This window comes from Micromys minutus, assembly GCF_963924665.1.
Source record: "Micromys minutus genome assembly, chromosome: 25".
Lineage (NCBI taxonomy): Eukaryota > Metazoa > Chordata > Mammalia > Rodentia > Muridae > Micromys > Micromys minutus.
Genome location: NC_137960.1, coordinates 41,333,867 through 41,353,858, shown reverse-complemented (window position 1 = coordinate 41,353,858; position 19,992 = coordinate 41,333,867). Strand labels below are relative to the sequence as shown.

Below are 19,992 nucleotides of genomic sequence, written 5' to 3'. Positions count from 1 at the left end.
ACGCCAGGCTGCCCGCCACCACAGTAACGCTCAACCCACTCGGCGGCCCCACCCATGGCCGTCCCGCCTCCGACGCGCGCACCAATGGCTGTCGGCGCTCAGCCCTCAGCGGGCCCTTTGATAGGGCAGAACGACCTGACAGTCTCAGGGCGTGTCCCGCCCCCTCTCGAACCCCTCGGGATCCGGAGCAGCCCGAGCATCAGCGAGAGTAGCTGCGAGAAGCCGCGGCGGCGGCGGCGCGTCGGTGCAGTTGCGCCATCTGTCAGGAGCGCAGCCGGCGGGGAGGGGGCTCCGCGGAGAGGAGGAGGGGGTCGCCGTGCGCCGGGCCTCCGAGACCCGCCCTCTGGTCAAGAGCGCAGCGAGGCCGCCTCTAGCCGGAGCGCTCCGAGGACTCCCCGGGCGCACACAAAGCCGCTGCCCGCGCCAGGGAGGGACCGGGCTGCGGGGCCGGGGACACCGGCGCCGCCCCCTCGGCGCTTCGCGAGGCCCACGAGCTCCTGGGCCGGGCCGCGGAGCCGCAGGAGCCGCCTGGGCCGCGCCGGAGGAGGGCGGGGAGAGGACCATGTGAATGTGCTTCGGAGCCGAGCACCACGCCACGCAGGTAAGCCACCGGGGATGCGCGGAGCCTCGGGATGCTGCGGAGACGCCCGGCCCAGCGCCCCCGCACGGGCTGCTCCCGCTGCGGTCCCGCGGCGCAGCCTCCAGGGCGCCCCGCGACGCAGGACACTGATGCGGGGTGCCGCCCCGAGGCTGCGCGGGCACCGGGGTGCCTTTCCTCGGCCGCCGGCGGGCGCCGGGTGAAAAAAGAATTGGCTCGGGGACGAGGTTGGCCCAGCTCCGCCCCCGCCCTCCTTTCGCGGCCCCCCGCGGGGACCCGGGCTGTGTGTGTTGTTTTAATGTCAGGGATGATGTAATCACTTAATAATTGATGCCCCGTGCTGTTTTCCTCCCCACCCAACCCCTGCCCCACTCCTCCACCTCCTGGCCTCCTCCCTTGGCGGCCCTTGCCTTCCCTAGCGCATCCTCCTGCCTATTTCTGGAACCTCCCTTGCACTTCCCCCACCCTTCCCATCACCCTTCCTGTGCTACCACCCACCCACCCTTCCCCTTTCCCCTATGTCTGGCCTTGCCTTTTCTTCCTCTGTCCCCCACCCCTTCTGCTCTCTCAAGCTTATTTCTGCTCCCTTCTCCACTCACTGGATTTCCTCCCTACTTCCCTCGGTCGGTAGATGGTTTTGTTTGGTCTCCTCTAGGCTCTCTTATCTTTGAGGCCGCAGGGACTGGGCTAGAAAGAGGCCACCAAGCTTGGGCCCAGGAGGCGTTTGCTGGGACTCACTGGGAGGAGGGATAATAAAATCATCCATTTTGCCCCTCCTTCCTCTAATAAATCAGACTCGCAGTGTGTGTGTGTGTGTGTGTGTATGTGTGTGTTTGTGACACAAAGAGCCCTTTCAGTTCACAGAAAAGAGACACATAAAGTACCCAAGGCACCATGCGTCTTGTGTCTCATCCATGGGGCTTCCCTTTCTTTCTGATGAAGCAGTTGATCCTTCTGCCACACTTCCAAAAAAATGAAGGCTCCCGATCCTGGGTGGCAGGTGCAGGCGTTCTGCTGTGTTCGCAGCCTGGTAGCATTGAGTGGCAACTGCAGTTTCCTCTATTTAAGGGGGGAAATTATTTCAGCTGTTTTAGGAGTTGCTATACTTTCAAAGGAAGCCTTCTTTCATCCCCCCTTCCCCCCTTTTTCTTCTTGGGGGATAGGTACTGATACATGAGACAGAATACACTGATGGGGGATCAGAAGCATTTCGTGTCTGAGTCAGAATCAAACTGTTTAACAAGAGTGAGGCAGCCTGCCTGGGTTCTCTAAGGTCCAAGGCCGCTGTGCTGAATGAAGCCTTTTGAAATGTGCTCTGGTCTGCCCAGCAATGCTGCCCAGTCCTTTTATTTAACTAACTGGGGCTGTGGATAGAAAGCACTTGGGCTGGTGTTTGGAAGACCCTGGAGGGACCACTTGTCTGCTTCACGGATGACTCTGGATGCCCACATCCGCCCTCACCACAGCAACTACAATAGTTTTCACCCTTTGTGCTCTGTCTCCCAGTTCCTGCCCCATGTGTTCCGACCTTGGAGGAAGTGGTTTCAACTCTCAAGCTTTGCGGCTACTTAACTATGAACAGGGGATGTAGATGTCTGAATTCAGAACCTGTAATGTTCCTCTTAAGGTAGAAATGTTAATGTAAATCTCAGGCTTAGTGTGTCAAAACTTAGGTCTGCTCCGCTGATGCCTGGGTTGTGGGACCTCAACTGCTGAAAGTACTGAAACTGTCCCAAGTTTACTCTCTAGCAGTTTTACTAAGAGTGGTGAAGCATTAAACTGACATCCTTCATGGAATATATGTACGTACAAAGATGCATACGCACATACATAAATACATACACTCATACATACATACATAGATGCATACACACATACATAAATACATACACTCATACATACATACATAGATGCATACACACATACATACATACATACATAGATGCATATACACATACACACATACATACATGTACACATACATACATAGATGCATACACACATACATACATACATACATAGATGCATATACACATAGATATATACATACATAGATGCATATACACATACACACATACATACATGTACACATACATACATACATAGATGCATACACTCATACATACATACACACATACATACATACATACATACATACATACATACAGCAGAAGGCTTAATACTGAATGTTCTTTGGAAACAAAGGCTGGTTTGTTGGGATGCCAAACCCAGAAAGGAAAGTCAATACACAATAAACTTACATTGTACTGACCAAGTCAGAGGCACTTACTAATGATATGGTTAAGTGAGTGGGAGCCAATGCCCTCTACTTTCCGGGGGGTCTGCAGTCCCTACCTCTTCTGACGTTTTTGAAGCCCAGGCCTAGCATGAATGTCCTCCCTACACTGAAGCCTTCACCAGCTTCTCTACCCCAGACAAGCCACCATGTCTCCAAATTTATATTCCAAAACCATCATCAGATTCTGTTTCTGTTTTCTGTCCACTTCCTTTCAAGTTTTACTTTAGTTGGTATTACTTGGTGGTTTCATTTAATGAGCGACAAATGTGAATTAAGTCAACAATGTGAACCCAGAGTCTTTTGAGGGGACTCAGGGTAGTGGCTACAGTGGAACATTGTATACATTGTACATTATACATTATACAGTGAAAATGTATAATGGTGCAAAAACGAAACAGATTTATTTTTGCTCACATGAGCCCACATCGGTGTTTCTGCTCAGTAGGTGGCTTTCTTCGGTGCAGTGAGTGATTCTGGATCCCATTTTCCCTATCATGCCACAATTTTCCATTGTAACATGTTTCAACTGACAGACTGCTGGGATGAGGAGTTGGGGAAGGCTCATCTCCCTTTAAAATGCTTCAGTCTCCACGAGTCACGTCCACTTGGTCTTTAGAAGGGTCATAACTCTATGGTGATGTTTGACAGCAGGAAGATCCAACTCGGGAAGTCCAGATGAGCCATGTGCCCTGAGAATGGGAAAAGAAGTGTGTGCTTGGGAAACACTTTTGCGTAACACTTAACAAAAGCCATCGTTGTTTGGTTGCTTTGATTTTATAAGTTAAGGTCTTTTCCATTCCTCATGTTTTTACAAACCTGACGTTTTTGTCATTTCGGGGAACTGCTTATCACTGGGTGAGCCCTTGCCATGCATGCTGTCATTTAACCGTGGCTCTGTGGACTTCCTGACGAACACTACGCTGTTCTGTGCAAGAAAGCAGTGGGGCAGAGCTGTGGCAGTGAATGCATGCGGAGCCCTTGCTTCACTGAAGCCCACAGTCTACTAGAGAAGATGACAGAACTACACAGTACTTAACACTGCTGAGCTGATAGGAAACAATGTCTCTGATAACCACCATTTTATGGAAAGAAAGTTACAAGCTTCAGTACATCGGGAGTAACTAATTCCAACGGAAGAGTTGGGGTCAGGCTCAGTGCGACCAGGTAGCCTTTTTCTTTGTCCTACCACCAGGTACAGGAGGAGGTGGGTGGGAGTGAGACTTGGTTAGCTGAATTTGGTGGGAAGTCCTCTGTACCAGGAAAAAAAACACAGACTGTTTGGGATGCTGTAACTAATTCAGAACTAGATGGGGACAGCAAAGAGACGGACAGAGGGCTAAGACCGAGCTGAAGAAGACACTGAGATGTTTTAAAATGTTCACCCTGAGTGCCTTAGAGGACTTTCAAGTAGAGCTGTGGCATGTGCTTCATTTGTATTTTATGAACCAACTTGGTCTTAGTGTGGGGCTTTGGCCAGTGGTGAACAAAAGCCATTCTGGGAGAATTCCCTGCCGAGTCTGAGGATGCCGATGAAGGTATGGATGGAAAGGGTTTAGCAGAAATAGATGAGAAAGATCGAGGCAAGAGAAGTCATTGTGAAATGATTGGAGATGTGGAGACCCATAAGGGACAGAAGGACCCTGTGGCCACTTAAAACATTTATGAAGCTGACTGGATGGCTGGGCCTGGAGTTACAGAAAAGGACTAAGATTCAAGCATAAATTTGCTGTTAGGAAATTGCAAAATACTTGAAGCCATGGATCTGTCCCCTGGGGAGAATGTGCCAATAGAAAAAATAGATGTGGCCAAGGTGAGCCCAGTAACAGAAATAGAAATGCAGGCCCTCAGTGGGGGAATCTCAGATATGGGTCAGGCCAGGGGGTTAGTAGGAGCCGGGGCCAGAGAGGTGTCAAGATACAGATGAAAAGTAGATGAATGGATATGTAAACTGTGGCATATTTACACAGTGGAGTACTACTCAGCTATCAGAAACAATGACCTTATGAAATTCCTAAGAAAATGGATGCATCTAGAGAATATCATCCTGAGTGAGGTAACCCAGTCACAAAAAAACACATAATATGCAGTCACTGATAATTGGATACTAACCCCAGAAAGCTCTGAGCACCCCAGAAATAACTCACAGACTGTGTGAAGTTCAAGAAAAACAAAGGCCAAAATGAAAAACCATTATGCTTAATCAAAGAAAACTTTGACTATTTCCAGGTTACATCTTGTTTTACATGTACTTTATGCTCATTGTAACTAGTAAGATTTTAATGCATACTATCAAACCTTTAAAAATATCTAGTACTGACAAAAATGTATTCATATACTTTTATGCAAAAATGCTTAAAATCTGTACATTTGTTTTTAAAAATAAAGTTGTTCAATTAAAAACAAAGCCAAAAAAAAAAAAAAAAAATCAAAATCATCAGTCTAGAAAAAAAAGAAAACATAAAAGTGCCGTTGGATTTAGTATGGGAGGTCTGGGAGCCGGACCAGAGCAGTGCAGAGGTGGACGTGTGATCACAAAGACTCCACTCACACAGTTTCTCAGGGTCGTAGGTCATAGGCCCCAGAATTGTAAGGACCATATAATTTAACAGGCTAATTTCACTGGAGGCAGAATGAAACCCAGAGAGAATTGGTAGCATATGCAAAGTGCCAGCCTCACCAGGTTTTGAGCCTTTCAGTTCAGGAGGGGGTGGGGTGTAGGGTCCTAGATTGATCAGCCTGGATGTGTAGCCTTACCTTTCTTTACTAACATTGCTTTCTCGTTTTTATTTTATTTTAACTGGGGGTGATAGTGGGACACATACATGAGATACAGGTGAGGAGCCAGAGCTGTCAGATCCTTTGGAGCTGGAGATACCAGTAGTTGTGAGCTGCCTGATGTGGGTCCCAGGAACTGAACTCAGGTCCTCTACGAGAGCATAACACATTCTTGACACTGAGCCTCTCTCTGCTTCCGTTTCTTTATCTCTAAATGGAGACTGACTGAACTGACAAATGTAAAGCACTTAGAATTACACACCATGTATCAGTAAACTGTGTTTGTTACAGTTAATATATAATGCACAGACTCATACACACACATACATACACACATACACACACATACATACACACATACACACATACACACACATACACATACATACACACATACATATATACACATACATATACACATACATATATACACACACATAAACACACACACATATACATACACACACATACATACACACACATACACACATATATACATATACACACATACACACACATACACACATATATACATATATACCTATACACACACATATATACCTATACACACATACACACATATACACACATACATACACACACATATACACACACACATACACACACATACATACACACATACACACTAGCATCTAGAGAGCAGAAATTGCATTAATACCTTAGTATGTCCATGATTTTGAGCAGCACTGTGTTAGCGCATGTGTATACATATGTGTGTGTTTAAAAATGTATTGTGTGTATACTAGGGAGTTTTGAGTGTTTATAATGAGATTTAATGGAAGAGTGCCTGTCTCAGATCAAGAAGTGTTAGGTATTTGCTTATATGGTGTGGTTGGAACAACATCGTTGGAGAATCTTTTTAAGAAGTCAGGCTCTTTATCCTTGAGAAGAGACACATTCTTAAGTCATCCCTGGAAAGGGATTCTTTGTTTTCGTCAGGCAACCAGAATTGTAACCTATTGATACTTCAGACTGTAGAACATACCCCGATTCTATAAAGGAAGACGAAACACAGAAAGACAAACCATGCATTTGGTTTCTGTGTGTGTGTATGTTGGGGGGAGTTATTCAAAGAAATATGGCCATCTTTGAGAGTTTGCAGTTGAGCAAATCTAATTTTTAGCTCTTAAAAACAACCTAAGTAGCCTCAACAACATTATCTAGATGGGCTTGGGTGACACGTAGGGATAAGTGACAGTCCGGACTTGATTAGCACACGGTAATCCTAGAAGGATATAAATTGAACTGGATTTACGGCCTAATAAAAACGTGGGAAGAGCAGATAATGCTGACTGACTCATGAAACTTTAACAGTGTTTGCTAGACTCGGAGTTGTGACATTCGGATGAGAGTGCTTGTTGCTGTCCGCCTGTCTCCACGGGGCTGCCTTGTGCTTCCCTCGGGACAGGCAGCCACCCTGGTCTTCCTGGGTACATTTAGGAAGTACACATCCCATTTTCAAAGCAACACCATGCTGTCTAGGGAAAGTAGATACTGAGCACCTATTTCCTGTAAGCTTTTTGGAGAAAAAAAAATACAGTATCAGAAAGGCTTAGCTTGCTTCTTATTCCTGTTGAGACGGCTTTCCTGAGGATTACATGTTCGGGGCCTGTACTCCCTCGTTTTCGTTGGTAATAAAGGATGTGCCTCGATTACCACAGCTGCTTGTTCTCAACTGAATGCTGGACAGATAACACCAGCCTTTTATTGAACCCTGGGGGCCTGTGTTTGCCATTCTACACACGGTAATTTTTTAATCATAACAACTCCATGTGACAGGCACAATATTATTATCCCCATTAGTCACATGGGGAGACCAAGGCTCAAAGCTGTGAGGTCACTTGCGTGTGTTACACAGCTAATAGCTTGTGAGGCTGGGCCTGGGTGCTTCCTGCTTCTGAAAACTGAAATACCTCTTCCCTGCTTCCCATCCAGTGCACTAGGGCACATCCAAGCACCTTTACCCACTGTGAGCACCCCACTCCTCATGTAGCCAGTGAGGACTCACTTCCTGAGAAGCCCCCTCTCAGCCCTCCCTCAGGACTCCCACGGCTCTTGCCTACACCCCCTGCCACCACATCACAGCCTGACTCATGCCACAGAGGGAGTCAGATGGGTGCGGGACAGGGAGTTCTGGACTTTTACAATGCCATGTAAGTCCTTGGCAAATCAGGGGTGTGTGGGGGGTGATTTGAGGGGTAACACACAGCATTATCCCACAACATTATTAGCCCAACTGAGCAAGAAAGCTGAAGCATGGAGGTTATGACTTTTGTCAGTGCTGGTACGTGGCAGGCAGAGCTGGGGGTGGGAAGCCAGGTGGTCTGGCTTCAGTGTCTAAGTCCATGGCTTTCCTTTTGCTCCATCCTTTAAAAGAGATGGTGTCCTACAGCGGAGAGTGTGTCCCGCAAGAGCTAGTGCATTGCAAGCGTTGGCCCTTCTGCCGTCCACCCCTGTAGACCAGCGAACAGGTAATAAAGCCAGGTTTCCCTTGTTAAAAGGGCTGCATGTCAGGGAGTGCAGAGGGCCTGGGCCCTGCTGGAGCGCACACTCCCAGGCCACATTCAGATTACAGGAGACCAGGGAGGGCAGAACACTTTGAAGTCTTTTCTGTAGCTGGGAGGAGCAGTGGGAATAGAGGGGGAGGAGGGAATAAAGCTGCCAGAGTCCCAAACTCTAGGCGTGGAAGCATGGCCAACTGTAGGAAGCGATTCCCCCTCCCCAGCCAAGAGTTGGAGGAACCTTGGCCTCTGATACAAGAAGACCTCTCATCTTGAGTCCTAAGGGTTTCTAAGTCCCTGCTTCTTTTGAATGTGCTAGTAGGATTTTATTTGGTGAATTCAGAGACTTTTATTTTCTTCAGAGCTTCCATCTTGAGGTACCCCAAAATAGTAGGCTTTTTAGAAGTTGTATAAGAAGTCCATCTGCTTGATATTGAAAAGTAGGGCTTTAATGGAAAATTTAAAATGAGCCAGTTTTTTTCCCCCACAACGAGACCTGGGGACCATTCCCAGTCCTCCTTTTATTCCCCCCCAAAGTGACTGGCTCTGTATGTGTGTGACAACCTGCAGAAAGGTGAGGTGTGTCCATCGGTTCCTTCAGTCTCACGTGCTGTCCGCCTCAATAACATTTTCAAATACGGACACATGTAAAATTTGGTTTCCGTCTCAGTTTAATTTTACCACGTGAGTAACAGAAGAGTGTTTTTAAACGCGCTGGCTTCTGTTCCCGGTTTCCCTGATTAGTCTCTCAGGTTGAGGGTGTCCCCTGGCTCTAGTTTGTTTCCTCATCTAGAAATGTAAGTGCAGCGGCTCACTGTTCTCACAGGGCTGGCCCAGCCGCGGAGTCTTTAACACGTCCTTATCTCTTGTCGTTGGCTCCTCCTGACAGTGCAGCTCTGTGCCAGTTCTTTGTCCACCTCGGGCTGGTCCACATCCAAGGGACATGTGTCCTTGTGACTGTGGCCTGCAGAGAACATGTGCCTTACTCCCGTGCTTCTGGGTTGAGTGGGGAGGCCCTGATCCTTGTCAGCAGGAGCTGATGTTGACACTGGCTCCTCCTGTGTGCTAAACACCCACAGAGTAGGAGGAGAAAGACCAGATTCCTGAGGACCGCCTTGTAAACCTCCAGCCTTCATGCCCTTCCTTAGTTATACCTGACTCACCTCACCACTTAGCCAAGATGGCTGTCTACACACTGTATCTTTAACATGGATCATGTGCCCTTGCTTTTATTGCCCTTTACTGGACCCCTAGTCTTCCCTTTCCCTTAGAATTTTTCCCTTTTGTGAAGGCCCAGTTAGAATCCCTGTTTTATGTTTTTTACTTTAAGCATTTCTCTCTCTTGGTAGCATTTTAATACATGATGCCCTGTGTTGTTTAAAAGCTGATATGAGAAATCCAAGGTTGAGAGATCTTTAGGATTTGTTGGGGCTAATACTCCAGCTACTAATTTAGCTAAGATCAGCTCTCTAGGTTCCTAAAGTCCTTATATGAGAGTTCTATCTTCTCAAAGAGTTTGTTGGGCCTTTTTGTGCCAGCATATTATTTGCCGTTCCGTCCTTTGGTCTGTCCAATTGCAGCTCATAGCGGTGTTCCAAGCAGAAGGTCAGTAGATGCTGCTTTGGACGGGCCCCAGGGCAAGGTCTTCAGTGCCGCTGGCTTCCTGGATATCATGGTATTAGATGGGAATCTTCCCAAGCAGTGAGCTTCCATGCGGTATGGTAGCAGAAGTTCCCTACTGACTGTGCTGTAGCTTTAGTGGTGGTCGGTGGTCCTAGACTGCTCAGGATCTGCCATGTCTTGAAAATGTGTTTAAAGAACTTTGTTCAGTAGCTTTAGCTTTCTGCTGAAAATTTAGGATGGTCAGGAAAACTGGTTAAGTCTTCCCCTCTGCTACCATGGTTTCAAAGGGAGAGGCAGAGATAAGACAAGGGATGGGGCTTCTCACCTTGCCGAGGGAGGAGACTGGGAGCAATAGTAGTGAATGGTCAAAGAGGGGGTGCTGATGGGCTGTACTTGCTGTGCCTCACTGCCTCCGAGGCAGAGGAAACAGCCTCACCTGCAGTGGACCTGCGCATTCAGCTGTCTCCTCAGCTTTGCAGATGGCAGCTCTGCCTGTGGGAGCACCATCTCCAGGGGCTTCATCTGAAGGATCTCTTTATCAGAGTGAAGGTCCTGCAAAGTGAGGGTTTGACACTGCAGCTTGGCTTTAGCTTTTGTGAGTGTGTCTTTCAAAGGGATGGTAGGAAATGAGCTTTTTATAAAATGTTTTCCATGGTTACAGGAGGGATCAGTCCAGTCATTTTTTTTTTTTTTTTTCCCAACAAAGGACACAAGAGCACAATGGGCGGTGTTTGTCAGGCATTCAGTAAGAGTCTTCTGAACCACCCATGAGCTGCACCCGGTTCCTCATTAACAGCGTCCCCTACCTAGCTCTCCTGAATGCTGGGCTCATGTGCTGGGGTGGATATAGGGCACCTGAAAAAGGGAATGTGCCTGTTGTTCACTGTTGTTTGAAATGCTATTGTAATCTTTGAGAAGTGGGGGTGGGGCATATTATTTGCTTTAGCCTTGCATAGTCTAGTTTAAAAGTTACCTACCCCCTACCTTAAGTGTAGGAGGTCACACTGCTGTGACCAGATGGCCTTTACCCTTTGTTGGCTTCGAATGTCAGCATGTGACCTTTACCCAGCTTTTTCACGTTCAGCTTCTGTTGTGCACATCCCTACAATACTGCTTTAAAGGCAGTGGGCTAAACAGTTGCATTAAACCACAGCGAACTGCGCACTTACTGTGGGCTTTCTGGTCAGTGTTCCTGCATGTTTGTGGTAATAGTTGTAGATGGAGATGTATCTTAAGAAAACTGTCCTGTGTGGGCAGCATCTCAGATGATCCCTTGTGCTTACGGACCCTTAGAGTCAGTTTAGAATCTCTACTCCACTTGTTTCTTTTTTATAATGTGTTTTTCCTTTATGTGCATTGGTGTTGTGCCTGCGCGTTTGTCTGTGTGAGGGTGTCAGATCCCCTGGAACTGGAGTTACAGACAGCTGTGAGCTGCCGTAACTGCTGAGCCACTTCTCCAGACCCCATATTCTGTTCTTAGGTAATAATTCTAAGTTTGTTCTATCTTGTGTGAAAGTGTGACGCCCGTTCTTGCCTGCCTGCAGATGGAGGTGAAGCAGAGAGCACAGGCCACACTGCACTCTGTAAGAATTCTTTGAAGGATTCTCAAGGGTTAGTCGTTATTGAACATACTCCTGCTTTCAGATGGCTGGAGTTGGAGCTGGCTCCCTTAGAGGCTGGATTACTCTGGAAGGCGGTGAGGGGTGTCTGGGAAGACTGAGAACATGGTAGAAGGAAAACAACCAGTTGATCTATAAGTGTCTGCAGCTCCTGCAATTGGATAGATTACAGCTCATTTATTCAAAGTATGATCCAGACTGGATTGAGTTCCCAGTCTGCTACATCTAAGGCAAGCCTGGCTCATCTCTCCAGCTGTGACAGATGTCCTCTTTTTGTTCGATGAAACACTTTGGCCATCCACTGTGCTCTCGTTGCCCTTTGTCCCCTACCAACAAGAGAGATGCTGGAGAGGTGGGAAGAGGTGGACAGAGAGGACTTGGGAGTCGAGAGAAGGCTGAGAGCACTCAGCTCTTCTGTGTGCTGTGACCAAATGGATCGTGGCATCTGTGGACTGGCACTCCGGGGGAACTTGGGGGGTTTCAGTGGATCTCCTTACGGAAGTTTTGTGACTTTGTATGCCAGTGCTTTTGACCTTGGAATAGAAAAGCTGGCCTTGTGCTGACCTAGAGTTTAGTATTGATTTGACTAGTCAAGTGATCAGGATGCTCTGAGACACAAAAGAAAACAGCATTTGGATCAACTGAAAGTAGAGGTCAGGGATGGGTCATAGGCTTGAAATGAGTGATATGGAGGGGTCTGATCACTGGGGAGCTAACATGGTAGGTATTTTGGAAGAGAGACAGAATTGAAGAGCCCTCATCTAGTGAAACTTGGGGAGACAGAAGGTTCCAGGTATATGCTGATGCAGGGGTGACTCTTTGTTAAATGGATTTCTACTCCCAAATAGAAAACCTGTTGGGAGTAGGGTGTAAAGAATTTGAGAATGGGAAACTGCTGGCCCCTGTTTCCCTTGGTTCAGTTGTTTATACATATTTTGAAAGAAGGATGTACGCATGTCCTTAATGAACATTCCAGACCCTGGAGACGTTACTACATGAGCAGCTAGTTTGACTGGAATAATATCTTCAACTGATACATCATTTTATTTTGATTCCTCCTAATTCTTGCTGCCCTGGAACTCTTCTCCCATGGAAGCTGAGGATTCTTTATAAGGGGAGGACAGAACATGGCCAAGGACAAGAATGCATTGCTCAGCTTTTGATGTTCAAGCATCTTCTAGACCAGAGTTAGCCCAAGCCTTTGTTTGAGAAGCAGGCTTTCTTAGAAGGAAAATAATTGTGGATCCCAAGGAACCAAACCTCAGAAGGCTAGAATGGATCTATGAAGCACATGCAGGGAAGGATAGTTCCCCTCTGAATGGAAAGGAGACATCTTTGCCTGGGTTAGTGAGAAGAGCTTATAGAGATTTGGAGAAATCTAGACTTAAGAAATAGATGGTCAGTGAGACCAAATGCCCCTTCCTTAGGGGACTTCTAAGGGGTCATTCAGACTTTGGAGCAACCCCAGCAGGCAGAGGACATGTGTGCCCTGTTACCTGTCAGGAACTTTGGAAAGAAACCAGTATGAAGTAGTGATTACATTTAGGCAGAACCAGGCCTGGAGTTCCTGTCCCCTCTTGGAACCCCAAAGCTTACACATGGCATTGGGGGGGGGATTCTGAGAGCCCTACTTACTTTCTGAGTGGGTGTAGATGCTGGAAATTCTGGGATCAGAGTGGAGTGTCCAGAGAGGGAAGTATTTCAGTCTTCCCCCTAGAGACTGGCCTGGGAACATGGGTACATCCTTCCAAATCCTAACGAGTTGACCAGTATGTCAGCAGACCCAAGTCCTTACCCAAGGGTGGAGAAAAAGCTACCTTTCAGGGTCTCGAGAGGGCTTAGAGATCGGGGCTTGGGGCAAACCCTCTCCGTATCACTGCGATGGTTTGTAATCTTTCCCCAGGAGGAGGACAAGAGGCTTTGAGAGGCATTTAGAGGTGAGTTTAACTTGACTAATTGCCTGAAGAAACCAAAGTACTAACTCCTAAGAGACTGTAGCAAGGTGATGTTTTTCTGTCATAAGCAAAAATGTGATGTTAATAATTAAGTTGGATCCAACCATTCAGAAATAAAGCAGTATACTTCAAAATACATGGCTGAGTGTGCCCTTGGAGCCTGAACAGTTGTCTTCACTCTGTGGGAGGGTCAGGAATATGCTCTTAAACACTCCTCACCAACAGCCCAAGCCATGGACAAGGGGCTTTGGGTGGAGTTCGTCATGCACAAGGGGTTCTAGGTGGAGTGTGTCACGCACAAGGGGCGATGACTTGGTGCTCGCCCTGCCAGTGGGTCTGCAGGCCATTTGAGCTTTAATGGTGGTGTCCCTGGTGTTGGGCTTCTGGGCCAGGTTTGTCACCACAATGGGCATGAAGTGCACATGTTGTGGGGGAGATGACAAAGCGAAGAAGGCCTGTATGTATAGCTATGACTGGAAGCTTTGTTTTCACTGTGGCAAGTCTTGCCACCTGGGTAGCATGCTCCTGGATTGGTCATCAGATTGTCACAGACTTTTATAACCCCTCATCGCCCATGAATATTAAGTGTGAGTTTGGTCCTGCCATCTTTATTGTCTGAGCAGGGTCTGCTCTGGTCCTTCGGGGGGGGGGGGTGTGCTCGCTCTCTTGCTCCTGTCCTGACAGTGAAAGCGAAGCTGCATACCGTGCACCCTGCTCCTACCCCAAGTCCAGTTTCTCCAGCCCAGCCTGTGGGCAAGGGTGTGAGGCGAAGGCCTCTTGCTCACTCCACCTCGAACATCATGTATCCCCTCAGGAGAGGGCTGTTATGGGGGGACTTAGAGAGGAAGACAAAACATGGGGGAGGGTGTGCTTTTGTACAGTAATAAAATTCAGTTTTGGGGGAAAAGACCATTCCTTGGAGGAAGTCACTGCTTAGAATACTGTGTCAGGTTTGCTTTGAGCACCCTTCAGGCGAGAGCTGTCTACTTGGAACCACAGTAGCAAGGGATTTGGCTACTGTGAGTTCTTCAAAGTGCTGTCGAAGGAGGGACCTCAGGCCAGGGAAACATGGTAGAGGTTCAAGCCTTTCTTGGACTTGACCCAATGGTGGAGACTAAATTTTACTATGTGTAACATTCTGTCTAGTTCTCTCTACTTCAGTATTTTAAACATAATGGGGAAATGCTAGAAATTATATCCCTAAAAGCAAGGGGAGATGCCCTTCATTTTTATTCAGTCCCCACGTACTAAATAAAGTATCCATTATGCAGGGATTCATTTCCAAGTATAATTCATAAGTACTTTCCAGCACACTCAAGAGAGAGGGAGACAAACTCTTTAATTACGTTTCATTTCTCACTGACATGCGTATAAGGATGTTAACGTTTAGGAAGATGTGTTTGAAAACCTGCTATGTCCTGAAATAACTAGTAATTTTTGAAAGAAAATGTTTAGGCCTGTTTTAAAAACATGTGCTAGTTGGAGGTGTGGTAGGAGCTGCCTTGTGGGACAGTGCAGTGCTTATGGATTTTCCTGACAGAAAATCACTGTAACACTTTGAGCTGATCTTCAACCACAAATACATCTCATGTTGTCCCTGGTCTTGTCCGTGAGAACAAGGAGAGTTATAGATGGAGTGCCATGGTTTAATTGAAAAGAGTCACTCAACACACACTCACACACATACCACATACATACACACCACACATGTATGATACACACACATCACACATACACACACACACCACATACATACACACCACACATGTATGATACACACACATCACACATACACACATACCACATAAATACATACCACACATGTATGATACACACACATCACACATACACACACACACCACATACATACACACCACACATGTATGATACATACATATCACACATACACACTCATACACACACACCACACATATGTGATATACACACAACACACACACACACATAGACAAATGCTGATGTGTTAGTTGGTAAGTTTAAAAAAAATTGGATTTGTGCAATGGTTCCATTTAAAGACTAAAATAACATGTCTAAAACTTAAAAACATATGTATGTTCACATTAGGAAACCTGTCATTTCCCCTGAGTATTTGTGCCTCAGCAAGAATGCTGTGACAGTTGCTGCTCACTAAGTCGGTTTTGAGTGTCATGTCAACTGGTATTTTTTAAAATGAAGCGTGGGTTTTTAATTTTCTTATGAAGTTACTTCAATCCCTTCAGAATTATGTTTACGGCTGCTTCTTGAAATGGTCACCTGTGAGTTGCATTGACGCAAACACCGTAGTAATGCTGCTTGGAAAGAGAGGTTCTTCCTGCAGGTGTAGTCTCTGGTGAGTGCAAAACGAACTAAATGGAGGCTCTTCCTGGGCACCCTCCACCCCCAATAGTGAAATAGCAAACTCTTTTACCCAAGTATTATCATGAGTCTTCCTCCACAGTTTAGAATGACTGCCTCCAATAAATACCCACAGTTCACAGCTTAGTGAAGCAAGTTGTCCTGTGGCACTTCTGTGTGCTCCGATGAAGGAGGAGCACAGTTTTCTCTACTCAGTCCATCGCAGTGCAGAGTTTACACCGTGTCCACTCACAACCAGGAGCTCCGTCAGAAGCCGGCCTCAAGGCGAGGTAGTCCCAGGTGTCCTAGTGCAGTTTCACTCAGTCCGCCGCCAGCTTACCGTGCGCTTCTCTCCGCTGCTCCTCGCCCCGTCCTTCGCCGATCGCAGTGGAAGAAGCAATCGACACACTTGTCACTGACAATGGCTCCAGCATGTGCAAAGCTGGCTTTGCTGGCGACGACGCCCCCAGGGCCGTTCCTTCCATTGTCGGGCACCGTGGACACCAGGGTGTCATGGTGGGTGTGGACCAGAAAGACTCGTACGTGGGTGACGAGGCCCAGAGCAAGAGGGGTATCCTGACCCTGAAGGATTCTATCGAGCACAGCATTGTCACCAACTGGGATGACATGGAGAAGATCTGGTACCACACCTTGTACAATGAGCTGTGTGTGGCCCTGAGGAGCACCCGGTGCTTCTGACCGAAATTCCCCCCTAAACCCCAAAGCTAACAGAGAGAAGATGATGCAGATAATGTTTGAAACCTTCAATACCCCAGCCATGGACATGGCCATTCGGGCCGTGCTGTCCTTGTACGCATCTGGGCGTACCACTGGCATTGTCATGGACTCTGGTGACAGGGTCACTCACACAGTGCCCATCCACGAGGGCTACGCCCTTCCCCACGCCATCTTGCATCTGGACCTGGCTGGCCGGGACCTGACAGACTACCTCAGGAAGATCCTGACTGAACGGGGCTGCAGCTTTACCACCACTGCTAAGGCAGAAATTGTCCGTGACATAAAGGAGAAGCTGTGCTATGTTACCCTGGATTTTGAGCAAGAAATGGCCACTGCTGCATCATCTTCCTCCTGGGAGAAGAGTTATGATCTGCCTGATGGGCAGGTGATCACCATTGGCAATGAGCGGTTCCGGTGTCCAGAGGCACTCTTCCAGCCTTCCTTCCTGCGTATGGAGTCCTGTGGCATCCATGAGACCACCTTCAACTCCATCATGAAGTGTGATGTGGACATCCGCAAAGACCTGTATGCCAACACAGTGCTGTCTGGTGGTCCCACCCTGTATCCAGGCACTGCGGACAGGATGCAGAAGGAGATCACAGCCCTAGCACCCAGCACGATGAAGATTAAGATCATTGTCCCCCTGAGCGCAAGTACTCAGTCTGGATTGGCGGCTCCATTCTGGCCTCACTGTCCACCTTCCAGCACATGTGGATCAGCAGGCAGGGGTATGACAAGTCGGGCCCCTCCATTGTCCACCGCAAATGCTTCTAGACGGACTGAGCAGGTGCCAGGCATCTGCTGCATGAGCTGATTCTGAAGTATGGATTTGCCCTAGCAAATGCACACACCTCGTGCTAGCCTCCTGAAACTGGAATAAGCCTTTGAAATGAAATTTGTCCTTGAAGCTTGTATCTGATGTCAGCACTGGATCATAGAACCTGCTGCTGATTTTTGACCTTGTGTTCAAGTTAACTGTTCCCTTGGTATATGTTTAATACCCGGTGCATATCTTTAGTCCTTAGTTCATGTGGCTCGGTCACACAGTGGCTGGGGAGAGCACGCTGTGGAAGAGAAGTCCCCGCCTCGTGGATCTCTGTGAGCACAGTAGTGACATGTGCAGGGTACTAACCGACAGCAGACTCCCGGATTTCCCGAGGCTGACAGTGTTCCTGAACCAGTTACCACTTCTTGCCAGTATAGCAGGGTGGGAAAGTCCGAGCCTTAGGACCCAGTTTCCGTTCTGGTTTTTTCCCTCCTGACTGCCATGGGTTGTTGTTACTTGCCTTGAGTTATAAATGTTTGCATCAACAACTGTAAATGTATTCATCTTTTTAATTTATGGATGGTTATTTTGTACTCAATTCTTTAAGAAATGACAAATTTTGGTTTTCTACTGTTCAGTGAGAACATCGGGCCCAGCAACACATCATTGTGTAAAGGAAATAAAAGGCTGCAGTAACTGACAAAAAAACAAAAAAACAAAAACAACGCCGTTTCAGCAGGAATCTTGGAGGCCTGTGCGCCCCGTTTCCTGCTTGCTTTCTCTGCCATGAACTTCGCCATCTTCTGCTGGTTTGCCTGATTCCTGCTGTTACCACAGTTGGCTCTCAGCTTCAGCAGCTAAGATGCTTCGTTCTCTGCTTTCTTCAGAGATCTCCAAAGGGTTTTGAACAAAATACACCTCAGCTTGAGAGGCTTTGTTAATCACAATGTTAGGTCGAATCAGGCACAGGTAGCGTGGTTTGTCATACTTGGGCCACCCAGCTGACAGGAGGTCAGAGTAGATCGTGGGCTGCTGTCGAGGCCCAAACCTGGGCTCCCCTAACTGTTGGTGAAGCGCTTCTTGTAATAAAGGTAATGCATGCACACACACGGGGACCTAGTCTCCAAGTAAGCAAAACCAGTTTACAACAGACCATTTGCTTTAAGGGAACGTTGTTTCCGCAGCGTTCCGATAATGAGTCATGCAGATGCATGGGTGAAGCCGTCATCACTAGGGTCTCCCTGTAGAAGCTGTTGGCATGTGAAGTGGTATGTGGTTCTTCTTCAGCAGACTTGGGATGTGTGATCTCAGCCGAGGATATTCCCATGGTGGATAGTAAATATCAACATACATTTTGTGCTGATTCACATTTATCTTCAAGTTCCTTGAAAAAAAAAAAAAGATTTGGGGGTGGGTCTGTAGTTCAGAAATAAAGTTTTCCTGGCTTGAAAAAGAAAAACCAGAAATGCTGCACTTGCTTAGTTTTAAAACTAAACTTGCACTTTCTTTTTCTTGAAAAGGTACTGGGCGATTTAAGCAAAACCATTCAGTAGTGGCAGAGGTGTTGTGCTGTGGGCAGTTCTTAAAAGTTCTGTAGTAGGTCTGTTTCCTGCAGATGCTTAACGCACACCTGTTGTGTGTTTTGTGTCTCCCTTGACTTCCGGCTTGCATTCTGAGCATCTCAGGCTCAGCATGGCTGTCGCATGGTGACATCCCCTGTGACGGGGCAGTGGTGTGGTATGTATGTGCCACTGCTAGTTAGGATTGACCTGGATTTCTCTTGTCCAAGGGACTCCTGTAAGCCCATGGTGAACATCCCACCTGTTGGCGTTGAAAGGGCAGGAAAGAGATAGACTGTCACCATTGAAGTAGAACTCCCTTCACTGTGCCGTTTGTCTCTCTGGTGGGCAGTTCTGACTCAGGAAGGTGCCAGACCATCGGTGTACGAAGCCCAGGCCTGGTGGGTCAGGGGCACTGTAAGAGGTGGTTGTTGAAGTGAAGCAGCTCCTGTCGGTGCTGACCCTAAGTGAGAGCAGTGAGCCCCCACCTCACAGTCTCCCGCAGGCCTTGGGCTCTTTGCTCCTGTTTCTGCTGCCTATTCCTGATCCTCACTCATCCACTTCCCCGGCAGTGGGCTCTGAAGGAAGCCTGTCACCAGTCACGCCATTTCTCTCTTCCTGTGACAGGGTGCAGACCCACTCTCCGAGACCCTCTGACACATACCCCCTGCTTGCTTTCTCGGGGTAACTAACACGATTCCTGCCAAGTGTGTGCGTGTGTGTTTGCATATATGTGTTTATTTTGAGGAAACAGAACTGACGATGCATACAGCATGCTTTAAAAAGTTCAGACTCATGCTTTTAAATGGAGCAATTTTACCCCAAATCTGAGATTTCTAGCTCTTCTTGGAAAAAAAAAAGCAAGATATAGCAAAATTAAAATGAAAAGTGAAAAAGAAAGTTTTAAATTGAGACAGAGTCTCACCATGTATCCCAGGCTGGCCCAGAACTCAATTTCCTTCTGCCTCAGCTCCTGAGATGCAGGGCTCCAAGTGTGAGCTGCCATGTTTGGTTCCTGCCCATTGTTTTCAGGTAGTGAACTTGACTTGAAATTAGAAGGAAACGCTGGAGGTGACTCCCTTATTTCTTACTCATGGTGGTAAGGACAGCCGGGTCTAGGTTTCAGTGTTTTTTTCTATCTCCGAAGACAGTTAACAGAGAAGGTTGTGTGTACCCGAACCATCCA

At 47.3% G+C, this 19,992-nt stretch overlaps 1 protein-coding gene and 1 pseudogene across 2 annotated transcripts in view; both read left to right on the top strand.

The window, feature by feature from the left end:
• Positions 1-223: 223 nt before the first annotated feature.
• FYN (FYN proto-oncogene, Src family tyrosine kinase) overlaps positions 224-19,992 on the top strand; it is a 182,313-nt gene continuing 162,544 nt past the window's right edge. Inside the window, exon 1 of the mRNA XM_080937860.1 lies at positions 224-601. The gene's annotated coding sequence lies outside the window, so the exon portion shown is untranslated. The remainder of the gene's footprint in view (positions 602-19,992) is intronic.
• LOC308436868 (actin, cytoplasmic 2-like) lies at positions 16,165-17,255 on the top strand (annotated as a pseudogene). Its single transcript has one exon. The product of its transcript is annotated as an actin, cytoplasmic 2-like (transcript).